Genomic DNA, 6418 nt, shown 5'->3' on the forward strand with positions numbered 1-6418 from the left:
TATAGATATAATTATATTTCAGTATCGCCCCCTACAATCTACTACAATCAGCCCCACATATGCCAACCAAACCATTTTCTTAAATACTGGGCTGTGTTAAATGTTATTTTCAGATTCTGACTGCATGTAAGATAAGTTGTGTATTCTTAACTATGGAATGATGAATTCGTATAATCTATCTAGGGAAATTAATGGGTACAGGTCTTAAGAAATATAGAATATACAGTATGTCTTTGTTTGTTTATTTGTTTGTTTGTTTGTTTGTTCGTTCATTCATTCATTCATTCATTCATTCATTCATTCATTCAGTTTTTATACCACCCAAATTCCTAGGGACTCTAGGCAGCTCACAATCAAAAATATAAAACATCCAAATAATACTAAAACCTCTAAAAACAGTTTTAAAACAATTTAAATACAACAGTTAACCTCCTGCCTACCATTTATGGCTGGATCTCAATGGTTATCACCATCAGATCAATGGCCACAGGCCTGCCAGAAAAGCCAGGTCTTTACTGCTTTCCAAAAGGGTGGTAGGGTGGGGGTAGTCTGGATATCAGGAAGTAACTGGTTCCAGAGAGTCGGAGCAGCCACAGAGAAGATCCTTTCCCGTGGATCTGCCAGCCAACACTGTTTAGCTGACAGGACCCAGAGAAGACCAACTTTATGGGCCCTACCAGTCGCTGGGAGCTATGTGGTAGAAGACAGTCTCAAAGATAGTCTGGCCCTAAGCCATGTAGTGCTTTAAAGTTAATGAAAGAGTAGAAAGTAGGATACAATGATACCTCATGATATGAACCCCCTGTGATATGAACATTTCGAGATACAAACCCAGGGTTTAGAAATTTTTTGCCTCTTCTTACGAACTTTTTTCGATTTACGAACCCACCGCAGATCACAAAATGGCGCTCCACTGGATGCCGCCGTCTGGCTGTCACCTTTTGAAACAGCCGGGTGCTTCTCGGTGGCCTCCAGAACCCGAACCTGAACTTTTGCCGAACTTCCAGGTTCGGCGTTCGGGAGAATGCCGAGAAACCCCCCGGCTGTTTCAGAAGGTGACAGGTGGGTGGCGGCGCTTCTCAGCGGCCTCCCGAGCCTGAAAAGTTCGGCAAAAGTTTGGGTTCGGGTTCAGATTCGGGAGAATGCCTGGAAGCCCCCCGGCTGTTTTAAAAGGTGACAGCCGGGCAGCGGCGCCCAGCAGAGCGCCATTTTGTGATTTTTCCCCCCTTGCACGCATTAATCACTTTTACATTGTTTCCTATGGGAAACATTGTTTCGTGTTATGAACTTTTCGGCTTACGAACCTCCTTCCAGAACCAATTAGGTTCGTAAGACGAGGTATTACTGTATAGGAATAGAAGAGACAGATATATAGTAATATAGGAGAGATAATTGGATAGGGGACGGGAGGCACTCTGGTGCACTTATGTACGCCCCTTACTGTCCTCTTAGGAATCTGGAGAGGTCATCCGTGGAAAGTCTAAAGGGAAATTGTTGGATGTTAGGGGGTGATACTACAGAGTCTGATAATGAGTTCCATGCTTCGACAACTTGATTGCTAAAGTCATATTTATTGCAGTTAAGTTTGGAGCGGTTAATATTAAGTTTGAATCTATTGTGTGCTCTTGTGTTGTTGTGGTTGAAGCTGAAGTAGTCTTTGACAGGCAGGATGTTGCAGCATATGATCTTGTGGGCAATACTTATATCATGTTTAAGGCGACGTAGCTCTAAGCTTTCTAGATTCAGCATTGTAAGTCTTGATTCATAGGGTATTCTGTTTCGAGTGAAAGAGTGAAGGGCTCTTTTGGTGAAGTATTTTTGGACATTTTTGATGGTGTTAATGTCTGAGATGTGGTATGGGTTCCAAACAGATGAACTGTGTAAATTAATTAATTAGTTCACATCCGGATTTTCCGGAAATGAGGGATGCTTTTCTGCAAAGTGAAGGAGACAAGATGGATGTTCTGCCGTTTCTCCCATGAAGTGAATTTTAATATTGCATGATAAAACTGTTTGAAATTAGCTTAAACCTGACCCAGAGATAAGGAGATGTTTGAAGCCAACTGCCTGCTCATTAGAAAGAATTTATGACTTTGCAGTTTAGACTGTGAATTGGAATGCACTTGCGTGCTGTAGATGTACACTGACGAATTCCAATGTGGAAGAAAATAAATAAAGAAGTATTATTATCCAAGCCTGTAAAGAGAGCATTCTTGGAGCAGCAGCAGCTAGACCAGAACACTTTCTAAACTTCACTTTATTTTAATCATTACAATGTATGCAAATATATGCAAAACTGCTACTGTGGATTCAGGAGGGATATTGCAGAAATCTGGACTAAAGTATCCCATGGTGACCAAATTACATTGTGAGATGACTTAATGCGTGCGTTGTTATTATTACAATGATTATCCATTAGTGATTATAATGGTGGCCAGGATGTACAGTACTTGCTCTGAGGAAATATATAATAATAATAATAATAATAATAATAATAATAATAATAATAATAATAATAATAATAATTTATTAGATTTGTATGCCGCCCCTCTCCAAAGACTCGGGGCGGCTCACAACAACGATAAAAACAATATTATACTGGCACAAATGTAATATTTAAAAAACCTAAAAAACCTATCATAATTAAAAACCAAACAGCACATACATACCAAACATAAATTATAATAACCCTGGGGGAAAGGTGTCTCAAATCCCCCCATGGGGGGAAAGGTGTCTCAAATCCCCCATGCCTGGCAGTATAGGTGGGTCTTAAGTAGTTTATGGAAGACAAGGAGGATGGGAGCAGTTCTAATCTCCGGGGGGAGTTGATTCCAGAGGGCCGGGGCTGCCACAGAGAAGGCTCTTCCCCTGGGGCCCGCCAGACGACATTGTTTAGGCGGCGGGACCCGGAGAAGGCCAACTCTGTGGGACCTTATCGGCCGCTGGGATTCGTGCGGTAGCAGGCGGTTACGGAGGTATATATATCGGTATATATGTCCAGAACTTGATGCATGATATGGGTGGTAGAAAGAAAAACAAAAATCCATCAGAATCCACCAGAGGGGGAAAAAAATCTCCACTTCAGCGATGCTGATGATACACAAAATGTGTTGCCATTTCATTCCAGTTGCTCATTTCCCCTCTAGTAAAATTGAGTTTCCTTCTAGATACAAAGAAGGGCAATATATTTCCTTTCCTTAAAAAGAAAAATCACTTTCTCAATACACAGTAACATTTGTTAGTAGTTGAGGAATCACAGCATGATTGAAGCTTCGGTTAAAATTGTTCTTCAATTGCCAGAGTTGTCAGGTTTTGTGCAAGGTTTTTGTGTTTCTGTCTTCATGCCTTTCGTCTTCATTTATCTCCTCAAAGCCCACTTCTAGAAACTGAACGTTTATATAATAACCGCTATTTGAATTCAGACTAATGTTGGAAGGAAAAGCAATGCATAAAAGCAAAAACCGAACATTGCATTTTATTTTGGTCTTTTTTAGCACTGTTGCAATTGATGAAGTTTATATTCTTGCTTATTTTGATGTGCTTTTGGTCTTAGCTTCTGTATTTGTGATTAAAGTTTTAGCCACAGAATGACTTTACTCAGTTGAGGGGGCTTAACTGCACCCCTCCTTAAGTGCAGACACCCAAGCTGTATGAAATAGTGCTGAGGTTGAGTTTATACCTTGCCAAGAGCAGAATCAAACAAGCAGATTTTGTATAAATTGAGTGTGACACCTTTCATAATGAATCTAAAAGACAGCTGACTTCCGGATAAAGTTTATGCATTAATTCTGAGCTGCTAAGACGTCCTTGTTCAAGACTGATAAATATTTTGCCAAAGACTGTAAAAAGATATAAGCAGAATGCATGTAAATTAGGGTCGTAATAAGACTCTGAAAAGGTGCTGTGCTTGAAGGATGCTTCTAGCAAAGACACCTTTCCTTCAAAGGTGACTCATGAAACATCATCTCTCCATTTCTTGAAAGCAAAGCAAAAACATTGTGAGACTCTGCATTGTCTCTGGGGCCTTCCCTACCATATCCTGAAGCTAGACACGAAATAGAAAGAACATCTAGCAGCTACAAGACCAATGAAGCATCTTAATACATATAGATATAAACTTGACATATGTTGTGGCAGGAACAGCTAATGGTACTCAGTTTGAAAAGCAAGGCTTCCTGCAAATATTATAAAACTTAAGTCAAGAAACAAAGCAAAGACAGGTCTTTTATACCTGGTACTTGTTCTCTCTTTTTTAAAAAACACACACACACACACATTTGAATGGATATTGCCTTTTTTTGTCATCCCAATTAAACAGAATTTAGGTTCATTAAGAAGTCAAATTGTTCTCATTTGGAGATTAGTTGTTTTCATTCACTCACTTTGTGCATCCCTGGACAAAAAGCACTCTGCTATTCTTTACTGCCAAAAAGCAGTTGACTTTTGGACATATCTAAAATTGTTCTTCCAAGTGATAAAACACGTTACCATCTGTTAATGACTTTATATAAATCATTATGTATGATTTATATTCCCTTTCTATACTGCTTGGATTGGCAGAGATTATTTTTGGTCTCCTCCAGGCACTATCCCTGTAGAAATATTTTAGAAAACCATCCAATAATTTCTTTGATACTTTCGGAAATTTTCTTTGGCAAGGATATACCTCTGATTTGAAGGGAATATTATTTGGATTGCAAGTAACAAAATTACATGAAGGGTGATAGATTGAATAAACATGAGCAGAAGGGGCAAAGGTTCTGTTTAATTGCAGCCAAATGTGTTGTAAAATGTAGTTTTCTTTGCCCTCTGAGTTTCGGCTCTTCTCTAGAGAGTTTATGATAGTAGCAGTAAAGCATTAATAATTCACTGGATAATTTTAAAAATGCTGCTTTGTCTCAGCTCAGAGAGCAAGCAATAGCATCTGGCTAACTTTGGGCCCAGCTGCTAAACAATGTTGACCCTAGTTATTGCTTTAATAGAAGTTCAGCAAAGAATCTCAGGGATCTGAGCTGGAAAAAAGTATTTTTTCAGTGAAATTAAATGAACACACATCCTGAAAAAAGAGAAGACAAAACCACTTATGTGCTGTTGCCAAGAAACCACATGGAATTTTCCAGGAAGTACTCAGGAGTCAAATTTGACTTTGAAGATTTTGAACATCATACAAAAGCATAATGCTGGTAGAGAAGGGAAGGTTTTGACAGCTATTGAATGCTGGCTTAGCACTTTAACTAGACCACACAGTCCATTCCACGTTAGATGATCATAGAATTAAAAAAAAAAGAATATTGTTCTGGACTTTGTTGCAACATTGCTGTCTAGTTTTTAGATGGCCTTATTTAATTATTTATTTATCCATCCTTCTGACCCATTTGAAAAGGAAGAATACCAAAGAGTATTTGACTTTGGAAATTGTTTCTGGATAATGGAATCCTGGCATAAGATACATTCCATTTACTACCCTGTTTCCCCCAAAATAAGACATCTCCTGATAATAAATGGCTTTTGAGTAAATGGCAATAAGGCCAAGCATTTATTTCAGGGTTCAAAAAAACATAAGACAGGGTCTTTATTTTCAGGAAACACGGTAGGATTAGACAAAATTTATTTATTTATTTATTAATTAGAATTCTATGCTGTCCTTCTCCTGAAACTCGGGGCAGCTTACAAAATGTGCTTGTCTGAAATATACTGAGCTTAATCAGGAATACTTTAAATAGAATCAGTGGTAGGTGAGTGGGACATCCATTCTTAAGAATTGGTGAAGTAGTCTATCAAATTGCTTCATAAAAAATAAAGAACAATGGATCATAAACCTCTATGGAAATTCTCAGTCATCCAGATAATGGTTGTTCCAAAGGTGCTTCAAGGAAAACCAAAGTTTAGTTGTTGTTTTTTGAAAAAGCACCTTTGGCACTGGATCATAAAATTCATAGTCTTTGTGGTCTCCATAGTAATGACCAGAGGATGGACAACAAGCAAGAAAAGCTTAAATTCTTACACAAAGAAGTATGACTTAATAGTAATAAACTGGGACCTAATGAGACGAATCTCATGATTGGAATACAGTGATCCCTCGTTTTTCGCAGGGGATGCGTTCCAAGAACACCCGCGAAAAACGAATTTCTGCGAAGTAGAGGAAAGATTTTTTAAATGTATTTAACAAGTCTTTGGACTTTTAAAACCCTCCCTGTATTGTTAACAACCCACCGCTGTTGACCGCTGAGAGATTGGCTTCTTTCAGTGGTCAGCAGCGGTGGTAGCGGCTTTGCTGTAGTTGGGCGGCAGTGGACGATCTTCAGAGTTGAGAAACATCCACGAACTGGAGGACAAGACAAGCTGAGCCTTCCCCATGACACGCAGGCTGAAGGAAGCCCCCGCTGCAGTTCCCCCACCACCACATACAAACCGTCCC

Source organism: Erythrolamprus reginae, chromosome 3 (assembly GCF_031021105.1).
Source record: "Erythrolamprus reginae isolate rEryReg1 chromosome 3, rEryReg1.hap1, whole genome shotgun sequence".
In the NCBI taxonomy this organism is placed as follows: Eukaryota; Metazoa; Chordata; class Lepidosauria; order Squamata; family Dipsadidae; genus Erythrolamprus; species Erythrolamprus reginae.